Source organism: Neoarius graeffei, chromosome 14 (assembly GCF_027579695.1).
Source record: "Neoarius graeffei isolate fNeoGra1 chromosome 14, fNeoGra1.pri, whole genome shotgun sequence".
In the NCBI taxonomy this organism is placed as follows: Eukaryota; Metazoa; Chordata; class Actinopteri; order Siluriformes; family Ariidae; genus Neoarius; species Neoarius graeffei.
The window spans coordinates 58401596-58429471 of NC_083582.1; the positions used below are offsets into that span (position 1 = coordinate 58401596).

At 42.7% G+C, this 27876-nt stretch overlaps 1 protein-coding gene across 3 annotated transcripts in view; it reads right to left on the minus strand.

Annotated features, from left to right (window-relative positions):
- Positions 1-27876, minus strand: part of LOC132898496 (cadherin-18) — a 298900-nt gene that overhangs the window by 40128 nt on the left and 230896 nt on the right. The window lies entirely within an intron of this gene.

Consider the following 27876-nt stretch of genomic DNA (forward strand, 5'->3'; position numbering starts at 1 on the left):
ACACTTGTGGTCAGAAGTTTACATACAGTGACATGAATGTCATCTTGGATATGAATGTCATGGCAATATTTGGGCTTTCAGTAATTTCTCTGAACTGTTCTTTTTCTGTGGTAGAATGTACATCTTTAAATAATAATAATAATAATAATAATAATAATAATAATAATAATAATAATAATAAACACTAGAATTTGGTGCACAAGTTTTAATTTTCTTTGGGTTTTCTGAAATCAACACAGGGTCAAAATTATACATACAGGGTCAAAAATTTACATACACTCGACTAGATTATTAATTCAGAGGTGCTGAAACTTTCAAAATGTCTCTTATCTTGCCAAGACCATGGTCTCTTAACTTCCTGTTAGTGATCATGATTGACTACAGCTGGTAGCTTCTCTGTGCCTTCATAAAAAGGGTTTGTTTACAGCACTCATTGGATTGACCAACACACAGTAAAACGGGAAAGTCCAAGGAGCTCAGTGCAGATCTGAGAAAGAGGATCGCAGATATACACAACTCTGGACTGTCTCTTGGAGCCATTTCTAAACAACTGCAAATTCCAAGATCAGTTCAAACAATTGTATCCAAGGTATTGTGAGGTGTAGTGACTTTGCCAAGCCACTTTGCTTCAAGAAAACCCAAACTGTCACCCTCAGCTGAAAAGAAATTGGTTTGGATGGTCAGGAACAACCTGGGAACCACCATGGCACAGCCCTGCCATGAACTGGAAGCTGATGGATAACTGTCTACAGTTCAGATCACCATGGACTAAGAGGCTGTTATCCAAGAAATAATCCCCTGCTCCAAAATTGACACCTTCAAGCTTAACTAAAGCTTGAAGCTGACAACATGGACAAATTAAAAGGCTTCTGGAGGATAGCTGTATGGTCAGATGAGACAAAGATTGAGTTGTTTGGCCACAATGACTACCATGTACAGAAGGACACTGTACTGGACACACCACTGGTGGTGGTAGGATCATCATGCTCTGAGGCTGTTTTGCTGCCAGTGGAACTGGTTCATTGCACAAAGTGGATGGAATAATGGAGGACTACCTCAGAATTCTTCAGCATAAACCATCAGAAACTTGAACATGACTTGGGACTTAGGAGTTACAACAGGACAATGAACCCAAACACGCATCAGAGCTGGTTGTGGAGGATAAAGCAGGCTAACATTAAGCTTAAAACAAGTCCTGACTTCAACCCTATTGAAAATATATGGGCCGTGCTTATAAGTTGAGTCCATGTCAAGAAAAAAAAATAATTGAACTTTACCAATTCTACCATGAAGAGTTGTGAAATATCCAACCAGAATTCTACCAGAAGCTTGTTCATGGTAAACAAAAAATGTTTGGTCAAGGTGAATCTTGCAAAGAAACATTTTACCCAAATATTAGGTGTGCTGTATGTATATTTTTGACCCTGCATGTATAATTTTGACCCTGTGTTGATTTCAGAAAACCCAAAGGAAATTAAAACTTGTGCATCAAATTCTAGTGGTTTTTTTTAATTAAAGATGTATGCTGTACAATCATTCTGCCACAGAAAAAGAACAGTTCAAAGAAATGACTGAAAGCCCAAATATTGCCATGACATTCATATCCAAAATGACATTGACATTCATGTCACTGTATGTAAAATTTTGACCACAACTGTAGTTGACTTAATAATATGTCCAGCAGTTGGTCACACTTCTCCAGATCTTGTAGGTCATGGGAAAGGATTGTCTGTGTCATACTGATGACATTCTGGTATTTATAGACATGAATGAGGAACATCATTCACTTTCATAAAATGCTGCAGAGTTAAGATATGTACTGATAAGTCATATCAGTTGAAATGACCCATGTTAAATTCCTGGGCCATGCTGAGGTGCAACATGATCCAAACAACATGAAAGCCATCACTTAGATACATCCATCCATCCATTATCCGTAACTGTTTATCCTATGCAGGGTCGCGGGCAAGCTGGAGCCGATCCCAGCTGACTATGGGCAAGAGATGGGGTACACCCTGGACAAGTCGCTAGATCATCTCAGGGTTGGCACATAGAGACAAACAACCATTCACACTCACACCTACGGTTAATGTAGAGCCATCGATTAGCCTAACCTGCATGTCTTTGGACTGTGGGGGAAACCAGAGCACCCAGAGGAAACCCACACAGACACAGGGAGAACATGCAAACACCACACAGTAAGGCCCCCGTCAGTCACTGGGCTCAAACCCAGAACCTTCTTGATGTGAGGCGGCAGTGCTAACCACTACACCACCATGCTACCCCATCACTTTGATGTTAAACACAAAACTGTTCTTTCTTTCTTTCGTTTGATTTATCTAGACCTTTTCTAATACCTAAAGTTGCTTTACAAAGTGTGTAACACAAAGTAAAACCAATGAACACCAAGTGAAACAAAAGTGTGAAGAAAAAAGTTTTTCAACTCAGAGTTGAAAGATGCAACACAAGTGTAGTCACAGAGAAACTGAAGTAGGCCATTCCACAGTTTTGGGATCATGAAGAAGCAGAGGTGGAAAAACCCGGGTGCAGAAAGTAAAAACCCTGCCACATTTTTGCTCCAGCCAATTCAATGAAACAGCTGATCCTAATTACCACATCCCCTAAGCCAGGTTGATGAGCTAATTGGTGAAATCACCTGTGTTGAGAGCACAGGCAGAAGGAAAACCTAAGCAGGACTTTTACTTTGTCAATCCAGTTTTTCCACCTCTGTGAAGAAGAAGTCGTCTTTATTTGTCACATGTATACTCAAGCACAGTGAAATTCCTCCAGTGAACACACACATGCACACACAAGTAACCAGTGAACACACACATACCCAGAGCAGTGCCTGGGGAGCAGCTGTGTGTGTTAGTACGAGACCTTGAGAGCTTTAGCTTGTGGAGCAATAAAGCTCACATTACAATAATTAATATGAGTTCTAACTCTATACTTAATTATGATGTTTATATGGCAATATATTCACTATTTTTATTTATAATGGTGGTCCAAAGTCACTGCCTAAGCAGCACACTGCTCCTCCCACTCCCACTCTGATGATGCTGAAGAAACAGCGACACTTCAGCACCACTGCTTTGGACCACCAAGAGCAGTGTGACCATGGGGTGGAACCAGCTAAACACTCACTGCTGGAGCAGCTTAAGCGTTGTCTCAATCTATCCTCCTCAAGCAGTCAAAGGAGTATAAAGAGGTGCCACCACAAACACAGGTTAGCTGGGTTGTCTCATGCCCCTTTTCCACCAAATCAGTTCCAGGGCTGGTTCGGGGCCAGTGCTTAGTTTGGAACCGGGTTTTCTGTTTCCACTGACAAAGAACTGGCTCTGGGGCCAGAAAAACCGGTTCCAGGCTAGCACCAACTCTCTGCTGGGCCAAAGGAAAGAACCGCTTACGTCAGCGGGGGGCGGAGTTGTTAAGACCAACAACAATAACAAGACCGCGAAAGATCGCCATTTTTAAGCAACGAGAAGCAGCAGCTGTACAAATGCGAAGTCATTTATTATTATTATTGTTGCTGTTGCTGCTGCTGCTTCTTCCGTGTTGTTTTTGCTTTGATATTCGTGCCAAGGTTTATGCAAACGTAGTGACGTAACTGATGTATACAGCAACGTAATGACGTATACAACGACGTAACTGACGTATACAGTGACGTAATGACATGTCTTCCCTTAGCACCGCGAGCTATGGAAAAGCAAACTGGTTCTCAGCTGGCTCGCAAGTTGAACAAGTTGTGAACCAGCACCAGCACTGGCCCCGAACCAGCCCTGGAACTGATTTGGTGGAAAAGGGGTATCAGAGCAGACTGACTCATGCCTCGTTCTGTGTCCTGCTCAAGTCATTTTGCTGAGACTGAGGATAATGAGGAAGACGCTGGAGAAACTAGAGTCCTTCTTGGCAGCCACCTTTGCTCCTGCAACTGTAGAACAATGGTGAATGAAGCCCACGCAGCCTCCGCCTGCCTGCAACCCAGTGCTTGGCTGGTCTTGGCCTTCTGCCTCCTGCACCTGCTTCGCTCCTCTCATTTCCACACAGCCTCCCTTTTCCTCCCTTTTGCAACAAATAAAAGAGCAAATGTTTTTCCACTACGCCTGGGTTGAATGCTTGTGTTTCCAGCCGCGAGTGCTACATATTTTATAATCAAATGAAAAGAAATACGCATAAAGCCATGACAGCATAATTCATAAATTTGTGTATTTTTTGTAAAATATATCACTCATAAAATATATCACTTAGGAACACATGTATACTTTCACATTCAGGCAGTGATCTAATCAGTCCAACAGTGGCAGCAGTACAATGCAAAATATCATGCAGATATAGGTCAAGCTCTTCAGTTAATGTTCACATCAAACATTAGATGTGAACCCTTTGTGACTATTTCACCCTCCTTGGTTTGTAACTGTCATGTGACGGGGAGACTTAGGCCCTGTCCACACGGCAACGGATTCAGGTGACTCCAATACAATTGCTTATCGTTTAGGCCTGGCGTCCACACGGCACCGGCGTTTTGGGTGCCCAAAACGAAATCTTTTTGAGAACGGGTTCCAGAGTGGAAAGATCTGGCAACGTTGCCGTTGTGAAGTCGTCTGGATGAGTAGAACGGATTTGTTTACGATGACGTCACAACCACATGACTGTGAGTGCTTCACGCCGGGTAGAAGTGTAACGAACTCGATGCGAGTTGTCAATAAATCCTATAACTTGGTTCATGAAACACGCTTACAAAATATTTTCACTGTGAATATTTATTGTGTAATGGTGCAAAGTGAGAGAGAGAGAGAGAGAGAGAGAGAGAGAGAGAGAGAGACTCTGCCCTTAGGGCAGAGTCAATCCCGCCAGCAAAAATAGGGAAAAAAAGGAGCGATCTCACCTCTTCAGATGTTGGTTTAAGTCCTAAAGTACATTCCTCAAAAAGGGCGTAGAAGAGCAAATTAATCCATCAACGTGTAGCATTCAATTTATTCCGGACCATTAAAGACGCCGCCTTCCGCGTAGAATCATACGTCATCCTCGCCGCCATATTGGATAGGTCAAAGCGGAGAATAAAGATTCATGTGCTGCGTTTAACTGTACCGTCCAAACGAGATCACATGGGATTACCTTTCACAGGTGAGAAACAACAAATTAATCCATCAACGTGTAGCATTCAATTTATTCCGGACCATTAAAGATGCCACCTTCCGCGTAGAATCATACGTCATCCTCGCTGCCATATTGGATAGGTCAAAGCGGAGAATAAAGATTAGCTGCGTTTAACTGTACCAACAGGTTTGCCATCCAAACGAGATCACATGGGATTACCTTTCATAGGTGAGACTGGAAAAATACTTTTCATTGTATTTGGTCATAATAATGTAATTTTACGAACAGATTTTCCTGACTTTGTGACTAATATGAAGTCTCGCGCATGATATACTAAGTAACTTTAAAAATGCACAATGGAATTCAACACGATATCACTTTAGATCCATGCATATATTTGAAATTTATGATATTGTATGTAATGCACACACATCTTGAAACATCGATAAAGGACATTTATTGTCAAACTCAAGAATTAATTCACAATAAAAAAATTCAAAGTGACAGTTGGTCCATGTTCGGACCGTCATGCTGGAGATTCTGGGTCTGTGTCGTCCAGGGGTCTCAGCAGCAGTGACTGAGGGTGTCAGGAATCTGTCACGGAGGTGAGCTAGCCTGATGTGCTGATCCTGAACTGGCGTCGTGACTCGAGGCTGACCAGGGCGTGGACGATCCCTGGTGCTCCCTGTCTGTCTGTAACGCTGACTCAAACGGGAAATGGTCGAATGATGAACACCGAAGTGCCGGGCGACCTCTGTCTGTGTACTTCCGGCACGCAACATCCCGATGGCCTGTTCACGTTGATTTTGGCTTAGGCGTGGCATCTTCAATAATGACAATTTTCCCATCATTTCCCCCGGGTATTTATAGGCAAGATTGTGTGTGTACAGTGTATGCAAAATTTGTTTGAAAATTAAAGCCTGTCCATGTCATTGACTACCCGAGTCATATTGTACATTATTGAGTACAATTCCCTTAAATTCTGATTTGAGCACAGATTTGGAACTTATTCGGGCGGAACGAAGTTATTTTTCCATTGTGATATATTTCTTTTCTTCTTGAGATAAACTCAGCATGAATTCAGCAAGTTTTATCAATGTGCGTTTTTAAAGTTACTTAGTGTAGTTTATGCGCATGCGTCCTTACTTCTATTGTTCTGGTGTCTCCGAAGGGACCGTCTTACAGCGCCCCTAGAGGTGTGGCATATGTATTGCATCGTTTTCAGCAAGCGTTGCGTTGCCATATGGACCTGATATTTTACTGTTCGTTGCCCATTTGGACGCGATATATTTTTAAATAACATCTCATTGCTGTTGTCGTGTGGATGTAGCCTTAAATGGAGGATGGGAACTGACTATCACTATATTCGAGAGAGAAAAAAAAGACTATCTCAGATACAAAATGTTCAAGAAGGTGATGAGGTCTGGGAATAGTTTAATCCTTATATTCCTTATGTCTGTCTATATCCTTGTATTGGATAGTTATGTCTGCCCTTTTATTGGAGCAGAATAATGCCTATACCAGCACAGCTGATGCATGATCTGCACTCTGTAAATAGCCAGCTGATAAAGGGCAGGAGAAACATCTCATGTGTGGTACCTCATAATTAATCCAGATTAGATTGCAAGAGTTATTCCACATGACTGCACATGTTTCTCTGTGTATGAGATTGCATGAATATATACAGATGGTGGGGAATCACAACCAAGTAGGAAGGTGTTTTCTGTTTAAAAGAATCATTTCTTTTAACACACAATTAAATGGCTGCACAAAAAGAGTGCCGTCCCACTCCATTTTCCAAACAAACTCCTGTAATAATTATAATGGTAGACAGTTGAGGACAAAACATGCCTAATTAACTTTGTGTGTGTGTGTGTGTGTGTGTGTGTGTGTGTGTGTGTGTGTGTGTGAGAGAGAGAGAAACCAGAACCTCAACATTTTTGGAGCGCCATAGTTGGCTAAGTGATCGCAAGCAGTGATTTATATTCATGATCACACTTTCCATTTTAACCCAACTGTCATGAAATGCAGGTCCATAGCCAAAGCCCCACTTAACCAATTCAAGAGGGCCATGTCCTATAGATCAACAATATTCAAATGCAAATTAGATGCTCCCTGCAAATTATCCATCCATCGCATGCAATACAGTAGATGCTAATGTATGACCACCAAAACAAACATTTAATGTTCTAGAAATATTCTATAGACCTGAATATTGCATATTATTATTATACATACTGTAGAGGACACTTTTTTGATGGAATAAAAACATGTATTCTGTTCCCTTCTAGCAGGTTTCATTCATTTGGTTCGATAGCATGCAATATTGTTAGCATATCGCTTATCCTACATGTATTACATCACTCTACCCAATGGAGAATGAGTGTTGAATATGGTTTATGATATTGCATGGATGCCAGGACAACATGACGTCACACGTCAGAGACAAAAAACTTCTGTGCTAGTGAGTGACTGTGACAGTTTGTAAACAAACATGGCCGGCAGATTTGCTTTGTTAAATATGGAAGATTTTGAGAGAATTTTGAAAGAGAAAGACGCGCTGAACACCCGAAAGGAATGTGTATGTATAAAAAATAATCATAATATTGGCTGGCTTTTTTCATGGTATATCAGATATAATCCACTCATCTAGCATAATATAGAACTCGTTTTCAACTCGTTCAATATCATGCTAGCTGAATGGAAGATATCTGATATACCACGAAAAAAAGCCAGCCAATATTATTTAAATATTACATGATCTGCGCTGCTAGAGGGCAAGAGTAGTTACAGATGTTATCAACCTGTCATCTATCTATCTATCTATCTATCTATCTATCTATCTATCTATCTATCTATCTATCTATCTATCTATCTATCTACACATACACTGTGTGTGTGTGTGTGTGTGTGTGTGTGTGAGACTCTTCCCTGTGTAAGAATTATTAGGCAGCAGCATGAGTTACTAAATGTCAAATGGATGGTTTTTCTTTTCATCCCCCCACCTTCCAATACACGAGAAGCATTGCTTTACCCCTCATGGCTCTTCGTTGGTAATTATTTATTCTTTGGTCATTCTTTTTTCCCCTGTAGCATCTCATCAGGAGATTCTACATTCAGTTTAGCATGCATACAATAGCATTTATAAAAACATGAGTATTGCCTCTCCTGTCACAATTTCAGCCCTTTACTCTCCCATTAAATATATGTGAGTAGCATGTCGGATAATTAAAATTTTCAGATATCATCCTGACAGCTTTATACCCTCGTGATTAGTGAGTATTCATGAAAGGCTTTGCTGTGATCACATGTGCAGTTCGATAATGTTTTTAAATTAACTGATCTATTAAAGAAAAAGTCATTTAGAGTAAAAAATACCATATAATTTTTTTTGAAAAATACATGAATATATAAATAAACGTCACCCTATCAAATGTTCACCCTATTATCCAGAGATTGTGTGGCTCCCATGGTTGGGAGTCCAAGAGACCATGAGAGCAAAATCAGCTGGGCTCTCAGGGAGAGAGGGGTGGCATACTACTCCTTCTCAATAAATCACAGCAACACTAGCCAATCATGGGCATCTGTGAGCTCATGCGGGCTTTCATCTGAGTGTTTTGTGCTGCCTCCTGACATTACATAAGCAGTAGTTTGAAAAGATGTGGTCAGCCTGCTTCATGTTTCTCGGTGGAAGCATGTAATAGTCTTCACCCTCCTTGGTTTGTAATTGCCATGTGACAGGGCAGACCTAAATGGAGAATAGGACTTGGCTATCACTACATTAGAGAGAGAGAAAAAAAAGTTGAGATATTCTTTTAGATTCTGTACTGACTGATTGATTGCTTTATGTATTGCACAATTAAGACATTGTATGAATCTCTTCTTGGAGGTAACTCCATTTGGTACTAGATAACAGCATGTTATCTGTTAGAAATGCAATGTGAAGTGTTGACCAAGCCATATTTCAAACTAGATGTACAGTGTATAGCCAAGGTTAGCAAAAGTTTCATGTGAGAACTTTCCACTACCTTTAAAACATCTGTAAAAAAAAATCAGTATCACAAATTGTAAACTGAAGCACAAAAATAATACTGCTAGTATAAACAGAAAGTGCAGTTTGTGCACAGGAGTTAACAAGAACAAAAAGATAAATAAAAAAATGTGTTATATGTGTCATCAGTATGAAAGTATCCATGCAGTTGGAGTTATAAGGTGGAAGTTTTGGCCATATTTGTTGGATATGGTCAAATAACCAAGAGCCTAGAATGAAAGTCCATCCTTAAAAGTAGTTAAATCCCCCATTAAAACACCAGAATTAGTCTGATTATTCAGAAACAGTGAAAGGGCAAGTAATCAATTCTCCTCTCAGAAGCTTTTACAAATACTGAAAACTGCTTAAAGTGTAATCATCTGTCAGGAAAGCATTAACATTTGTGTAATAGCTTCCAAGCCTCAAAGTGAGTGGCCAAATGAGTAACTGTATAAAGAAAATAACCATTGCCTGAGGAATGAACCCATTAAACAGCATGTGCACTTTAATAGCACTTTAATAATAATGGCGGGGGGGCATCCTTAACAGAGTCCCAAAAAATGTAGTTACAGCATGCTTCCCTGTTAAAAATAAATAAATAAAAAATAACCCATCCAGCCAACCAATAAATAAAAAAATAAACAAATAAATTAATAAATAAATAATCTAAGAACAATATTAAGAAAAAAATATTGCTTTCATACAGACCTGTACATGCAGTAAATTGCTACTCAGACCGACACCTTTCCAAGTTTTTTGCCTAGAGAGTAATTTGCCGAGGTTGACCACATAGGTAGAGATTGTCCTCCTTCAGACTTAAAGCTAACACAACCTTGATCAATTACAGAAATCCTACAGGGAGGCCATTCAGCAAAACAAACATATCCTCTAGTGTGTGTAGGACAATAATATGAGAGAGAGAGAGAGAGAGAGAGAGAGAGAGAGAGAGAGAGAGAGCAATGTCAAATATGCTTTGAGAATTAGCTGTAGCTAGTTACCAATTGCAGAAAGAAAGAAAGAAAGAAAGAAAGAAAGAAAGAAAGAAAGAAAGAAAGAAAGAAAGAAAGAACAGACTGATGTCTGTCCAGGATGTTTTTTTTTTGTAATTTTTATAAATTTCTTCAATTCAACAGAAATAGCATGCCTCTTTTTAAATTTATTGTAGCATAGCATCAAGAAACAGAATGCAACACATATTATATACTTGGCCTTAAAGAGTGTAAATTATTTGTGAGTCACATTATACCACATTTATAACCAATTATAAGTTGTATATGTGAGCTATAAGCAAAGTGAGACATTACTTTAAAAAAAAAAGATTATTAAACCTACAGCATGTACAGCACTGTATGAAGCCCAAAATTCACTATAGTTAGATGTCTACAAAAGACACTGAATGAAAGTTAACTGTACTCCTGTTATTAAAAGACACAGCAAAAATGAGTCAGAATCTATTCATGCTGAAAATGAACTTTTCTATTAGCAGTATTATGTGTTGTTTTACATTCACAATTCATATTGCATATAAACATAGCTATAATAATTATAACAATATGGCCGTTCCTTCATGAGTCCATTAAAAGTTTTGACTGTGAACTTTTTGGTTTAAACGGGAAGCATTATGTTTGGAGAAAGGAAAACACTGCATTTCAGCATAAGAACCTAATCCTATATGTGAAACATGGAGGTGGTAGATAAAGGTCTGGGCATGTAGTGCTGCATCTGGGTCAGAAAGGCTTGCCGTCATTAATGGAACAAAGGATTCTGAATTATTCCATTGAATTTTAAAGGAAAATTTCAGGACCTCTGTCCGTCAACTAAATCTCAAGTGAAATTGGGTCATGCAGCAAGACAGTGAGCCTAAGCCCACAAGTCATTCTACCAAAGAATGGTTAAATAAGAATAAAATGAATGTTTTGGAATGGTCAAGTCAACATCCTGATGTTAATCCAATCGAAATGTTGTGTGAGCAGTTCATGTGAAGAAACCCATCAACATCCCAGAGCTGAAGCTCTTCTCTTTGGAGGAACGGGATAAAAGTCCTCCAAACTGATATGCAGGACTGATCAACAGTTACCAGAAACATTTAGTTGTAGTTATTGCTGCACAAGGAGGTCAACACTAGATACTGAAAGCAAAGCTTCACATACTTTTGCCACTCACAGATATGTAATATTGGATCATTTTCCTGAATGAATAAATGACCAAGTATATTATTTTTGTCTCATTTGTTTAATTGGGTTCTCTTTATCTACTTCTAGGACTTGTGTGAAATCTGACAATGTTTTTTGTCATATTTATACAGAAATATAGAATATCCTAAAGGGTTCACAAACCTTCAAGCACCACTGTATGGACCCATCCCACGTGACATCACGACAAATGCGGCTGCCATTTTGGACATGAACTACCAGTAGTCTACCACAGCCAACAACGAGGAACGACGGCGAAGCATCGAAAGGAATATAGCCACCAAAGAAAGTTTTTACTTTCAGCAAGACTTCCATCATGCCATTATATTGTTGTGCACCTGGATGTAGTAACCATCAACACACAAGGCAAGATTTATCATTTTATCGGATCCCGACAGATGCTGACCGACGGAGAAGATGGATGGTCTCTAAAATATTGGCAAAATGATGTTTATTGACATAGCAATCATGTGTAATGGGAAGCATTTGCATATCCGAAGTGTTGTGTTTACATCAAAGATAAACCGATATGACAACGACTGCTGCTGCCAGGTTGGGGACACAAACTAGTAGAAAGGAAGTGTGCCAACAGTGCCAACACACTTCCTTTCTACTAGTTTGTGTCCCCAGAATTTTCCCACGACTTCTATCCATGTTTCTGTAGTTGCCCCTCTTTCCCACGGTTGTTTTGCTACAATGTTTGTAGTGGGTGTGGCAGTAGGTTGAGAAAGTGTTTATCATTCGGTGCATCTTCAGATCATGCGAGTGCTAGTCTTCAGCGTTAGCCATGTCGAAAAGAAAACAAGGTACTCTTTCGAGTTTTGGATTTGTTAAGAAAAATAAAAATTCCAAGGAGCAGCAAGATGGTTCTTCAGCAGATGACAGTGGACAACCGTCCGCAACCACCATCACTGCACCTGCTGGGAATGCCGGGCCCGCTGTCAGCATGCAGCAGGATGAGCAAAACCCGCAACAGACTGTGTGAGAAAAGCCTGTCATCACTACTTTTTGTGGATTTAAATGGGCCCCCACTGGAGCGATTTGACCCAGCACCCTTCATCACATCATGGATTAAATCAGGTCATCGCCTGTCCATGTCATGGGTTTCGGGACCAACAGCCAAGGAAGAAGAGCCCAGGCCTTTGTGGTCGATTCTGCTTTAAGGTAAGATGCATTTAATTATTCGTCTGCTGTGGGTTTGGAATCGGTAGCCTGACCAATTCGTTCATGTTTGTGGTGCCATTTGTTTGTTGACGCGTGTTGAAATGGAAGATTGGTTGTTGACATGATTTCCAGTGATGCTTTGGTGCTGCTGTGGATCAGATGTGTTGAGTAGCCTGACTGTTTTTTTTTTTTCTTGCGTGTGGTATCATTGTTGACGCGAGGTTGTTTTTTGAACATGCCAATGCGGACACGATTTCTCCTGATGAGTTATGACTTCAGACGCGATGCGTGTGTGGAGTCCGCGTGATATGTGCGTAAGATAGGCTTCTCATGTGTTTGGAGATCCGCGCTCTGAGACAAGCGCAAGCGCAAGCACCCCCCCCCCAAGGGAAAAAAAGGGACCCCCCGAAAATATCGGCATAGTTCGAACACTGGGTTGGAGAAAGTAATGGCAAATAGTGAGTGCACAACCATAGAAGGTAAACTGTACACAGCGCCAGGGCAGTGTGATGGTATGTCTACTTTTAGATTGTGTTAGCTTATCAATGAACACACTCGTCACTCAACGAGTTTCACGTCTTTACAACGGATACTTAAATGTGTGTTAGGTATTATTGTTGCAGTCTAAGCAGTCATTGTAGCAGCTAGATGAGCAAGAACCGAAAGGGTCTGTGCCATAAACCGTTATTTCTTCATGTCCAAAATGGCGGTCGCGTTTACGAAGGTCACGTGAGTGGGAAGGGTCTATAGAAACTTAACACAACTTATCTAAACCAAAGGATTAATAGTCTATCCATCTTTACTTCATTATCATTACCATACATATACCAGCGTGCTTGAATTACTTTATAATTCTATAACCCCAAATCAGAAAAAGTTGGGACAGTATGTTGAAATTTAAATTAAAACTGAAAACAATGATTTGTAAATAAACTTTGACCTGTATTGTACTCAAAACAAGACTATAACAGCACATTTTACCTTGTGAATTTTGTTTTTCAAAATAAACACTTCAATTTTGATTCTTGCAACACATTAAAAAAATGGGATGGTAAAGCGTTTACCACTTTGTAAGGTTTCTGTTCCTTCTCGCAACACTTAAAAGCTATTTAGGGATGAAAGACACCAAGTGATGAAGCGTTTCAGGTGTTACTTTCTCCCATTCTTCCTGCATACTGGTTTGAAGGTTTGCAACACTACGGGTTGTTGTCATTTTTCCATTTCAAAATTCACCTCACATTGGGGACAGACACCCTCTTCTTCTACAGTCATGCTTTTGTAATATGTGCAGAATGTGGTTTTGCATTGTCTTGTTAAAATATCCCTGGAAAACATCTCATCTTGAAAACAGCATGTGTTGCTTCAAATCTCAGCGTACTTTTCTGCATTAATGCTGTCATCACAGAAGTGTAAGTTACCAAGGGCACTGACGCAACTCCATATCATGATAGACCCTGGCTTTTGGACTTGTTGCCGGAAACAGTCTGGGTGGTTCTTTTTGTCTTTGGTCCAGAGCACATGGTGTCCATTTCTTGGAAAACAAAAAAAAGGATCTGGAAAACTGATTCATCTGACTACAGTATTGTTGTGTTCACATATATACCGGTACGATAGTGGTATAACTGTATCGATACAAAGTATACCGGTACAGTTTAGTGCATCTGTCCACACTAGCGAGAAATGTTTGCGGTTTTCTTTCACGGTAGTTGAAATGCGCGTGCGCGAAATGTTTCCATGGTTACCGAGTAACTTCCTTCCGAGAATATGCCAGATGAAACAACGTGTGTGTGCTTTTTGTTGTCAGTGTACAGTCTGTATTTCTGGTGGTCATTTATTCAGTCAAATCGTATAAAACGCGTGAGGCAGTTGAGAAAGAAACAAAGAAAACGAATCTCCGTTCTTCACTATTTTATTCAGCAAAGACATCGATTGAGGTGTGTGACTTTGCACATGCGCATTATATTTGTATCGATACAGAACCGCTTCATCTGTCCACACTACAGCGAAGCGCTACAGTACCGATACTGTACCGGTACGAAACCCATACATTTGTGGGTTTCGTACCGATACAGTTATACCGCTACAGTACCGGTATAGTTGCTAGTGTGGACAGATGTTGCGGTACGAAAGTAGTATTGTATCGGTACAAAATCCCTAGTGTGGACAGGGTATATGTGTAACCACTGTGAGATGGCCTATCCCAGATGCTTCAGAGCCCAGAGAAGTCAACGGTGCTTCTGGACACAGTTAACATCAGGCCATTTGTGGCTGTAACTCTGTATTGTAGCTTGACAAAGGTTTGCCAAAGTAATCCTGAGCCCATGTGGTTATATCAGCCATAGATGAATGACGGTTCTTGATGCAGTGCTGTCTGAGGGAGTGGAGATCATGGGTGTTCAGCTTAGGCTTGTGCCATTGCCCTTACCTTTTATGGTCATTTAATGATATTATGCAACAGAGAAGGTGATATATCCAAATCCCTTACTGTCTTTCTTTGAGGAACATTGTTTTTAAGCATTTCAATAATTTTCTCACACATTTGTTGAAAAACTGAAGATCCTTGGCCCATGTTTGCTCCTCAAAGATGAGGCCTTTCCTGGACACAGATTTTGCACCAAATCATGATTACAATCACCTGTTGACATCACCTGTTTCAAATCACATCGTTATTTGTTTTACCTCATTACTAGCCTTAAATTTCTCAGTCCCAACTTTTTTTTGGAATGTGTTGCAGACCTAAAATGCAGGAATGGTTGATTATTAAGAAATTAAATGAAGTTGATCAAACAAAACATGAAACATCTTGGGTTAATACAGTCTGCAATGAAATACAAGTCAAAGTAAATTTAGAAATCACTGTTTTCTTTTTTTAAATGTGCATTTTCCATACTGTCCCAAACTTTTTCTGATTTGGAGTTGTAATAGTCTCATCTCATCATCTCATTATCTCTAGCCGCTTTATCCTGTTCTACAGGGTCGCAGCCTATCCCAGCTGACTACGGACGAAAGGCGGGGTACACCCTGGACAAGTCGCCAGGTCATCACAGGGCTGACACATAGACACAGACAACCATTCACACTCACATTCACACCTACGGTCAATTTAGAGTCACCAGTTAACCTAACCTGCATGTCTTTGGACGGTGGGAGAAACCGGAGCACCCGGAGGAAACCCACGCGGACACGGGGAGAACATGCAAACTCCGCACAGAAAGGCCCTCGTCGGCCATGGGGCTCGAACCTGGACCTTCTTGCTGTGAGGCGACAGCGCTAACCACTACACCACCGTGCCGCCCGAGTTGTAATAGTGAGTCTTTAAAATCATAATCATATATGTTCACTGTCTGTGGATGCTGAGTCTTCATATTCATACAGCTAGATGAACACTGGCACTGACACTAACTGTACATTACTTGTATTAACAAAGTGAAACAACTGCTGTGTTTGCAAAGAGAAAACACACACACACACACACACACACATATACACGCACACATATACACACCCGTGTATATTACAGCCTGAGGACAGATATTAATAAGGAAGTAATAATGAGCTGTGAAGTGATGGAAGGATTAAAGATAATTTGCATTATAATTTCAGCCTGCAACAATTCCCTGGAAATATTTGTGTATGGAGGATAACTGTGTGTGCGTGAATTTGTTTATTATTCTCGCATGTGTGCTAAAAGAATTATGTGATTACACATCTGGTATGCAGCAGGGAAGTGAGTCTCCTTGACCAGTGATTGATGCCTTTGGGCGAGTGTCATTCCAAACATGCTCCCTTGCTAATTATCCTTGATGCCTTTACAAGTCTAGATTGAGCAACTCACATAATCAAAGTGAATGTCTGCAAGGGCTCCTGTTTTTTGCTCAAAGCCCATTTACTTTGTAATATTATGCATTGAGAGACACTGAGATTAGAAATTCATTCTTGTCCATTAAACTTGCAGTTCCAGACACTGAGGAGTGTATATGGATTTTATCAAACTAAAGATGGAGCATACCAAAAACTCACAGTATGACAGTCATACATTCGTATAATTTTTTAATGAAAATTATCAATGAAAACCCATTACATCACATTTATTTAACTAGTAAGTCCAATGGCTGCCAAATGTATCTGTAAAAACATTATCATTATATAATCTTAGCTGGAGTTACTTTCACCAGTTCTTAGATCATCCTGAGCTGACAAGCAAAAGTAAGCAAAGGCCTGCCTGTCTCCACATTTGTAGCCTAATCTTCTTATGTGTTAGGTATCCAGGCGACAGACAGATATAAAAGCAGAACAGAGTTTATTGAGGCAAACTGGCAGACAAATCCAGATTGAAAGGCAAAAAGAATAAAAAAAAGGGCAATGGTCAGGTGAGACACAAAGAGAGCATCAAAGGCAAGCTCCAAAGGCCAAGTCCAAAAACATAAACTTGCTTATTTCTTTAATAAAATAAAGTCAGCAGGCCAATAACAAAGGTTTAGTAAAGTCAAACACACAGACCTAAGCATTTAACTGACGTGAACAAAGAGAACTAAAATATTTAAACAAGTGTTGCCAGGACGGTGGTGTAGTGGTTAGCGCTGTCGCCTCACAGCAAGAAGGTCCTGGGTTCGAGCCCCGGGGCCGGCGAGGGCCTTTCTGTGTGGAGTTTGCATGTTCTCCCCGTGTCCGCGTGGGTTTCCTCCGGGTGCTCCGGTTTCCCCCACAGTCCAAAGACATGCAGGTTAGGCTAATTGGTGACTCTAAATTGACCGTAGGTGTGAATGTGAGTGTGAATGGTTGTCTGTGTCTATGTGTCAGCCCTGTGATGACCTGGCGACTTGTCCAGGGTGTACCCCGCCTTTCGCCCGTAGTCAGCTGGGATAGGCTCCAGCTTGCCTGCGACCCTGTAGAAGGATACAGCGGCTAGAGATAATGAGATGAGAAGTGTTGCCAGGCAAAACAAACATCACCCGACAGCACTTATTTTATACTTATATGTTGATAATGGTAATATTTCTCAATCATCAGCTGTCAGGTTATAGTCCTATGAAAATCCATGACCTTGAGTACATGTAAAAGCCAGCATCTGTGATGGTATGGAGGAGCATCAGTGCCCATGGCATGGGTGAATTGCATGTGTGTGAAGGCACCATTGATGCCGGCGAGGGCCTTTCTGTGTGGAGTTTGCATGTTCTCCTCGTGTCTGCGTGGGTTTCCTCCGGGTGCTCCGGTTTCCCTCGCAGTCCAAAGACATGCAGTTAGGTTAACGTGGGGCGGCCTTGGGCTGAGGTGCCCTTGAGCAAGGTACCTGACCCCTGACTGCTCCCCGGGCGCTTTGGTGTGGCTGCCCACTGCTCTGAGTGTGTGCGTGTGTTCACTGCTTCAGATGGGTTAAATGCAGAGGATGAATTTCACTGTGCTTGAAGTGTGCATGTGACGAATAAAGGTTTCTTCTTCTTCTATTGAGAATCTATGGTGTGTCATGAAGAGGAAAATCAGATGATGGCGACCATGGACTGTTGAGCAGCTGAAGTCTTGTATCAAGCAAGAATGGATAAAAGTTCCAATTGCAAAAATGCAACAATTAGTGTCTCCAGTTCCCATACGATTAAAAAGTGTTATTAAAAGGAAAGGTGATGTAACACAATGGTAATAATGCCTCTTTTTTTTTGAGTGCGTTGCAGGCATTAAATTCTAAGTTTGTTTATATTTACAAAATGCAACTAAGTTGCTCAGTAAAAATATTGAAAATCTTTTCTTTGTACATTTCTCAGTTGAATAAAGGGTCACATGAATTAACAAATCACAAATTTTTGTTTTTATTGCATTTTGGAAAATATCCCTGTGGCAGTGGGGGCGTGGCCAAGCAGCAGTCTGTGAATGGAGGGCGGGGTCGGGGAAGGTAAGTGGCTAGGTCATTACACCTGATGTCAATTTGTGTGTGTGTGTGTGTTTGTTGCAGGGATGGAGTATAAAGGGAGGGGGAAAGGAGAGAAGAAGGCCCCCGACCACAGCACTTGTGTGAATGAGTGAGTGAGCGAGTGCATGAAAGAAAGAAAGCAAGCAAGCTGAAAAGCTCAACAAAAGTGTGTTTGTGTAAACACGAACTCTCGCCTGCCATGCTTCTGGGCTCCACCCACATCGGGGTTTACTACAGTGGTGCTGAAACCCAGGCCGCACAGAAGGAAACCGTCCCATGGAGTCCTCCCCATTCAAAGAGCTCATCCTGGCCCTCACTACCGCCCAGCAGAACCAGCATCAAGAGCTGATCACCCTGCAGAAGGAGCAGCAGCAGCGCTTTGAAGCCTTGATGCTGGCCCAGCAGGAAGATCGCCAGGCGTTCCGGCACCGGCTCACGTCAGCAGGGCCGCCGGCCACCGCTGCCGCCACCCTCACGAAGATGGGACCGCAGGACGATCCGGAAGCGTTCCTCGCTCTCTTTGAGCAAACAGCCAAGGCGTGGGGGTGGCCGCTAGAGCAGCATGCGGCATGCCTCCTCCCTCTCCTGACTGGCGAGGCACAGCTCGCAGTGCAGCAGCTCCCTGCGGACAGCCGGCTGGTTTTTGCGGACCTGAGGAAAGCCATCCTGCAGCGTCTCGGCCGCTCCCCGGAGCAACACCATCAGCGCTTCCGGACACTAACACTGGAGGAGGTCGGCCGGCTGTTTGCATTCGGCCAGCAACTCCGGGATGCCTGCCGGCGGTGGCTGAGGGCGGAAGACAGCGACGCAGAGGAGATCATCGATCTGGTGGCACTGGAGCAGTTTATCTCTCAACTTCCGGAAGGAACGTCGGAATGGGTCCAGTGTCACCGCCCGGCATCGCTGGAACGAGCCATTGAGCTGGTGGAGGACCATCTGGAGGCGGCTCTGACGGCAGGCAGACGAGGCACCTCCTCTCACTTCTCTTCCCTCTCTCTCCCTCTCTCTCTCTGGTCCCCCTCTCCACCCTGTTCCCCTGCCACGAAGGTGGCGGCTGGCTCCTCCCCAGCTGGCCCATCGCACCCGTGGTGTCCTCCCATCTCCCTCTTCTGTGTCTGTGTTGTCTCACCCTCAGGTGAGTGACACCCATAACACCAGTGCAGAGGGAAAGCCTGGGCCGGTGTGCTGGCGCAGCGGGGAATCGGAGCATCTCCCGAATCAGAGCCCCGCAAGGGAGGTGGGGGCTGTCATCCAGATCCCCGACGTGCCAGGAACCGCCCCCGATTGGGCCTGAGTGTATCGCGTACCGGTGAGTATTCAAGGGGGTACATATCACGCTTTGGTGGATTCCGGTTGTAATCAGACCTCAATTCACCAATGCCTGGTGCAAGGTGAGGCATTGGGGGGAGCACAAGCGGTGAAAGTGTTGTGTGTGCATGGGGATGTTCATCATTACCCTCTAGTGTCTGTCCATATTCTATTCCGGGGCCAAACACATAAGATGAAGGCGGTGGTTAATCCTCATCTTACCCACTCGTTGATCTTGGGTACTGATTGGCTGGGATTTAAAGAATTAATGGAGTATTTAACACGCAGTGGGTCCTGCCCTAGTAGGTCATGGGAAGATCCTGGTGTGGCATTGGCTGGAGAAGCTGTCACAGAGCCGTCCACATCAACACCGTGTCAGAGTGAGGAGCAGCCTGCTCCTCCTCCCTCTCTTGGGGATTCTCTTGGGGATTTCCCGTTAGAGCAGTCGCGAGACGAGACTCTGCGGCATGCGTTTGACCAAGTGAGAGTAATCGATGGTCAAACTCTTCAGCCAAGCATGGCACCAACCTTCCCCTATTTTGCCATTATTAAAGATAGATTGTACCGAGGTGACGCAGGACACTCAAACCAAGGAACGAGTAACCCAGTTGTTAATCCCAAAGAGCTGTAGGGAACTCGTATTCCATGCGGCTCACTTTAATCCCATGGCTGGACACTTGGGGCAAGACAAAACACTAGCCCGAATAATGGCCCGGTTCTATTGGCCTGGAATTTGCGGGGATGTCCTTCGGTGGTGTGCGGCGTGCCGTGAATGCCAATTAGTAAATCCCACGGCCACTCCAAAAGCGCCGTTGCGCCCTCTTCCTCTAATCGAGACCCCGTTTGAGCGAATTGGGATGGATCTCGTTGGGCCATTAGATCGGTCAGCACAGGGATATCGCTTTATTTTAGTTCTGGTGGACTATGCAACATGATATCCGGAGGCAGTGCCTCTCCGCAATATCTCAGCACGCAGTATTGCGGAAGCGCTCTTCCGCGTTATCTCCCGGGTCGGGATTCCGAAAGAAATCCTGACAGACCAAGGCACCTCGTTTATGTCACGCACACTGCGCGAGCTGTATGGGTAACTGGGGATTAAGTCCATCCGCACCAATGTATATCACCCACAAACGGATGAATTAGTAGAGCGATTCAACCAGACACTCAAAAACATAATCCAGAAATTTGTTAGTGAAGATGCGCGTAATTGGAATAAATGGCTCGAACCCCTGTTGTTCGCAGTACGAGAGGTCCCACAAGCCTCCACAGGGTTTTCTCCCTTTGAATTATTATATGGGTGTAAGCCACGTGGCATTCTTGATGTGCTACGGGAAAATTGGGAGGAGGGACCTTCACCGAGTAAAAATGAAATCCAGTACGTGCTTGACCTGCTCACAAAACTCCACACCCTCACGCAATTAACCCAGGAGAATTTATGACAGGCACAAGAACGTCAAAGCTGGCTGTATGACAGGGGCATGCGCCTTAGAGAATTCACGCCGGGAGAAAAAGTACAGTGGTGCTTGAAAGTTTGTGAACCCTTTAGAATTTTCTATATTTCTGCATAAATATGACCCAAAACATCCTCAGATTTTCACACAAGTCCTAAAAGTAGATAAAGAGAACCCAGTTAAACAAATTAGACAAAAATATGATACTTGGTCATTTATTTATTGAGGAAAATGATCCAATATTACATATCTGTGACTGGCAAAAGTATGTGAACCTCTAGGATTAGCAGTTAATTTGAAGGTGAAATTAGAGTCAGGTGTTTTCAATCAATTGGATGACAAATCAGGTGTGAGTGGGCACCCTGTTTTATTTAAAGAACAGGGATCTATCAAAGTCTGATCTTCACAACACATGTTTGTGCAAGTGTATCATGGCACGAACAAAGGAGATTTCTGAGGACCTCAGAAAAAGCGTTGTTGATGCTCATCAGGCTGGAAAAGGTTACAAAACCATCTCTAAAGAGTTTGGACTCCACCAATCCACAGTCAGACAGATTGTGTACAAATGGAGGAAATTCAAGGCCATTGTTACCCTCCCCAGGAGTGGTCGACCAACAAAGATCACTCCAAGAGCAAGGTGTGTAATAGTTGGCAAGGTCACAAAGGACCCCAGGGTAACTTCTAAGCAACTGAAGGCCTCTCTCACATTGGCTAATGTTAATGTTCATGAGTCCAGCATCAGAAGAACACTGAACAACGATGGTGTGCATGGCAGGGTTGCAAGGAGAAAGCCACTGCTCTCCAAAAAAACTTGCTGCTTGTCTGCAGTTTGCTAAAGATCACATGGACAAGCCAGAAGGCTATTGGAAAAATGTTTTGTGGATGGCTGAGCCCAAAATTGAACAATTTGGTTTAAATGAGAAGCGTTAAGTTTGGAGAAAGGAAAACACTGCATTCCAGCATAACAACCTTATCCCATCTGTGAAACATGGTGGTGGTAGTATCGTGTTTTGGGCCTGTTTTGCTGCATCTGGGCCAGGACGGCTTGCCATCATTGATGGAGCAATGAATTCTGAATTATACCAGGGAATTCTAAAGGAAAATGTCAGGACATCTGTCCACGAACTGAATTTCAAGAGAAGGTGGGTCATGCAGCAAGACAACGACCCTAAGCACACAAGTCGTTCTACCAAAGAATGGTTAAAGAAGAATAAAGTTCATGTTTTGGAATGGCCAAGTCAAAGTCCTGACCTTAATCTAATCAAAACGTTGTGGAAGGACCTGAAGTGAGCAGTTCATGTGAGGAAACCCACCAACATCCCAGAGTTGAAGCTGTTCTGTATGGAGGAATGGGCTAAAATTCCTCCAAGCCGGTGTGCAGGACTGATCAACAGTTACCGCAAACATTTAGTTGCAGTTATTGCTGCACAAGGGGGTCACACCAGATACTGAAAGCAAAGGTTCACATACTTTTGCCACTCACAGATATGTAATATTGGATCATTTTCCTCAATAAATAAATGACCAAGTGTAATATTTTTGTCTCATTTGTTTAACTGGGTTCTCTTTATCTACTTTTAGGACTTGTGTGAAAATCTGAGGATGTTTTATGCCATATTTTTGCAGAAATATAGAAAATTCTAAAGGGTTCACAAACTTTTAAGCACCACTGTACTTGTATTATTGCCCACATTGAGTTCTAAATTAGTCACCAAGTGGCAAGGGCCCTTTGAGGTCACACGGCGAGTCAGGGACGTTGACTGTGAGGTAAAGCGAACGGATAGGGGCGGGGCACTGCAAGTCTACCACCTCAACCTTTTAAAACGCTGGAATGAGGGGGTCCCTGTGGCGTCGGTAGTCCCAGAGAAGGCGGAGCTGGGGCCAGAGGTAAAAAGGATAACATCGCAGGCCGCTCCAGTCCCTTGTGGAGACCACTTCTCGCCGACCCAACTCACGGAGGCAGCCAGGTTGCAGAAGGAATTTTCCGACATGTTCTCGCCCCTTCCGGGCCGTACCCACCTCATAGAACACCACATCGAAACGCCCCCGGGGGTGGTAGTGCATAGCCGCCCTTACCGCTTGCCCGAACACAAGAAAAAGGTGGTTCGGGATGAACTCAAGGCCATGCTCGAAATGAGCATAATCAAGGAGTCCCACAGCGACTGGAGCAGCCCAGTGGTCCTGGTTCCCAAGACTGATGGGTCGGTTCGGTTCTGTGTGGACTATAGAAAGGTCAACGCGGTGTCTAAATTTGACGCGGACCCAATGCCTTGCATTGATGAGTTGCTTGATCGGTTAGGTGCTGCTCACTTTTATTCAACACTGGATCTCACCAAGGGATATTGGCAGATCCCCTTGACTCCTCTATCCTGAGAGAAAACGGCCTTTTCCACACTGTTTGGGTTACACCAATTTGTCTCGCTCCCATTTGGGTTGTTTGGGGTGCCCGCTATGTTCCAGCGGCTTATGGACAGGGTCCTCCGCCCTCATGCTGCCTATGCGGCCACCTATCTAGATGACATAATCATCTACAGTCATGATTGGCCGCGGCACTTGGAACACCTGAGGGCTGTTCTAAAGTCGCTGAGGCGAGTGGGCCTCACAGCTAACCCAAAGAAGTGTGCGATTGGGCGGGTGGAAGTATGGTATCTGGGGTTCCACTTGGGTCATGGGCAGGTGCGTCCCCAAATTAACAAGACTGCAGCGATTGCGGCCTGCCCGAGGCCCAAGACCAAAAAGGAGGTGAGGCGGTTCTTGGGGCTGGCTGGCTATTATCGTAGGTTTATACCTAACTATTCGGACGTCACCAGCCCACTAACCGACCTCACTAAAAAGGGGGCTCCAGATCCAGTCCAGTGGATGGAGGAATGCCAACAGGCCTTCTCTGAGGTAAAAGCTGCACTGTGTGGGGGGCCACTTTTACACTCCCCTGACTTCTCTCTCCCCTTTATTTTGCAGACTGATGCATCGGACAGGGGGCTGGGGGCCGTTTTGTCCCAGGAGGTGGAGGGTGAGGAGCGCCCAGTGCTGTACATCAGCCGAAAGCTGTCGATGTGCAAGAGCAAGTACAGCATAATTGAAAAGGAGTGTCTCGCCATCAAGTGGGCGGTCCTTGCCCTCCGATACTACCTGCTGGGGCGCCCTTTCACTCTCTGTTTGGACCACGTGCCCCTCCAGTGGCTCTACCGCATGAAGGATGCCAATGCGTGGATCACCTGTTGGTATCTTGTTCTCCAGCCATTCAAGTTCGAGGTGATCCACAGGCCGGGGGCACAGATGGTGGTGGCGGACTTCCTGTCCCGTCGGGGGGGGAGTCAGCTTCAGGCCAGACGGCTCCCCGGCCTGAGTCGGGCGGTGGGGGTATGTGGCAGCAGGGGTGTGGCCAAGCAGCAGTCTGTGAATGGAGGGTGGGGTCGGGGAAGGTAAGTGGCTAGGTCATTACACCTGATGTCAATTTGTGTGTGTGTGTGTTGCAGGGATGGAATATAAAGGGAGGGGGAAAGGAGAGAAGAAGGCCCCCGACCACAGCACTTGTGTGAATGAGTGAGTGAGTGAGTGAGTGAGTGTGTGAAAGAAAGAAAGCAAGCAAGCTGAAAAGCTCAATAAAAGTGTGTTTGTGTAAACACGAACTCTCGCCTGCCATGCTTCTGGGCTCCACCCACATCGGGGTTTACTACAATTCCAACTTTTCTGGAAATGGGGTTTGGAAAACACAATCATTTTCACCCCTTAATATAAAGGGTAATGTGAAAAATGTGCAAGTATTTTCATCTCACATGATGTATAACCTGGATAGCCTTGACTGTTTGGCTAAAAAAACAACAACCAAACAACAACAACAACAACAAAAACCCAGATACAGCATGTATGGCTTATCCCTGACCAAAACAGTTTAAAAGTAAAGGTCATGAAATTACCCTGAAAATAGCTTCAGGTTCATAGGTTTAACCAGAATTGCCATGCATCCCAGGGTTCTGAAATCACATGACCAATGATGGTTCTAAAACTGGAGCAGCTTGATAACAGACCAGTGGTTCTTGAACACATTATCCACAGTGTATCATTTACAGTTTCACCATTGCAATTTGTGAAGCATTGACATTCATTTCACCATCTTCCTCCCAGACTTTACACATTTAATCTTACTGTATCGTAGCCCAATAGCTCTGTGGTGAGTTCAAGTACAATACAGTATTAAACATCTGAGTTATTCTTATCCTCAGTAGAGTACAATATCAGGACCCTGAACAATTCTCACCCTCAGTAGAGGGCAATATCTGAATATTTTGTAATTCTTATCCTCAGTAAAGTATTAGTGCTTGAATGATTTTTATCCTGAATAGGATGACCGATTCATGGCCTCTGTTAGTTCCAAAGGAACCTGCCTTGGTGCTCCAGAATGAATAAAAGCAGAGTAGAAGATTATACACTAAATGCAACCAAGTTTATATGTCTCTGTCAATCAAAATAAAGAATAAATTCATATACAATAATGCAATTACCTGGACCACAATCATTTCCCAATTTGTGCTCAACTCCAGTATTTATAAACATACAGAACATCCAAAATATTCATTCAGATCCTTACTGGATCTAGGTGAAGTGAACAAAATGTACAGATTCACAAACCCTAACCTATATAATTTTTCATTCTAAATTATTATGAATTTGCAAGTAAGGATGGAGTGCTTTTCATAAGCCCTTTTTACACAGGTTTTCCATAATATTGGTGTAAATAAGGTACTTCAATATTCCGGCTTTAGTGATTTATACTGAACCAAATAAAGCTGGCATGAAGCCATGCCTGTGTGTTTTTATGTTGTGAGCTGGAGTGTCGATGTCTAGGGTGACTTATGTATGCATAGGAAATATGAATTCCCTGAGCATAAAAAAGTGTCACAGAAAACTGTGCTTGCAAGTAGAGAGAGAGAGAGAGAGAGAGAGAGAGAGAGAGAGAGAGAAAGGTAATGAGGAAGAGTGGAGTGCAGAGACTTGTGCAAGCAACATATTTGTGGATCAGAAATATGTTGGAGGAGAAAGTGAAGAAAAGGAGCAATTGTTCCTACACAGAGTCAGAACAACACACCCCCTCATTCTGCATTTGGACATTTTATACAGGATGTGAGATAAATGAAAGGTGTAAGACTTCTGCCTTGAACAGACTGTGCAAAAGGAACTATAGACACCTTTAAAAAGAGAAGATGACACACTGGGTATATTTACACCACTCTAGTTCTTTATAGTCAATTGAAAGGATTTCACTCACTATCACACTCTGTACCCTATGATCTCCAGCACACCATGAAATGGATCACCAACAGTCAGAACTTATAAGCTCTCTGCTTAAACTGATAAACACCCAACATCCCAAAGGAGGAGAGAGAAAGCTCAATAAGGAGAGAAAAAAAGCCCAACTTATAAGACTTTCAGCACTCCAACAATATTCAATTCCATTAATAATTTGATTCTCTATGTCTGTGTGTTTCGTCCTTGCTGACACTCCATACGAACTTAAAACATTCTCAAACCTCTGCTCTTCCCATCCTTGCCTGCTATACTTATGGACATCCAAATGTCTTGCTTTGTCTTGCTCTTCATCCCTCCACCCCAATAGAAATAAAACACTGAAAAACGAGTAAAGAGCTGGAGCTGAGCACATGGTCTCCTTTAGCAGGAGTTGTTAGGGTAAAGCAGGTGGTTCAGGAATACAGGAGTGGATGAAGCAGATAATCTGTTTCACAACAGTGATTGCTGTACTGAGCTATAACTCTCACTCTCAACCACCCAGCTTAGTCATCCAGGATAATGAGAATGACAGGGATATTTTTAATCTCCTAGTTAGGAAGAATGTAAAAGTAAGTTGCTATGTGAAAGTAATAAACATTTTAAGATTAAAGTCTGTGGCATTATCATGCTATTGTAATAAATAATAATGAAATAGATTGTACCAGAAAATGGAAATGACAGTTAAAATGTACAAATAAAAAAGATCATGTCCTCTTACTCCACACACGCTATGTTCTCTGAGCAGCATACTGCCAAGATTATCACAACACTCATTTGGATTTAGGATACATTTCTTTTAATCATATGGTTTATTAAATATAGTTTTGTACGATAGTTAATTCTGGTCCACCAGTTTGATTGGTCAAGTGGCATTACAAGAGTGCTTACATTTCCTATAACTGCACAGGGTCATTTCACTGTGTGTATCACTCCACTTGTCTGTGTTTGCCACGTAAAATTCCACTTCCTAGTATCAAACTGTTACTACAGTAGTGTTAGGGACATTATTAGCACACATGCCAAACAATACTTTTCAGGAATACAACTTTTGACTTAAAATATGAAAGCTTGTCAGATGAAGATGAAAAGGAAAAAGGGATGCTAATTTTACTAGAAGAACTTTTAATAGGAACATACAAATCAATGTAAGCGAGCTAGCCAGCAAGTAGACGTACTGTGAAATAAGTGTGGCTTATTAATAAGTAGATGTGCTGTAAAATAAGTGTGAATCTATTTCTGATATGAGAGCAAAAATTTAAAAAAAAAGTACATTTGGGCCATACTGTGTCTGAAATGTCACTCAACTTAATTGTGATTACTTATGACATCCCCCCGGGTGCTTCTGTCTACGGCCAAAATCACAGCATGCTGATATTCAGTATAACCACACTCTTGCTCGTTTGATATTGCTTGAGCATCAGTTTATCAATCTTATGAAAAAAATTA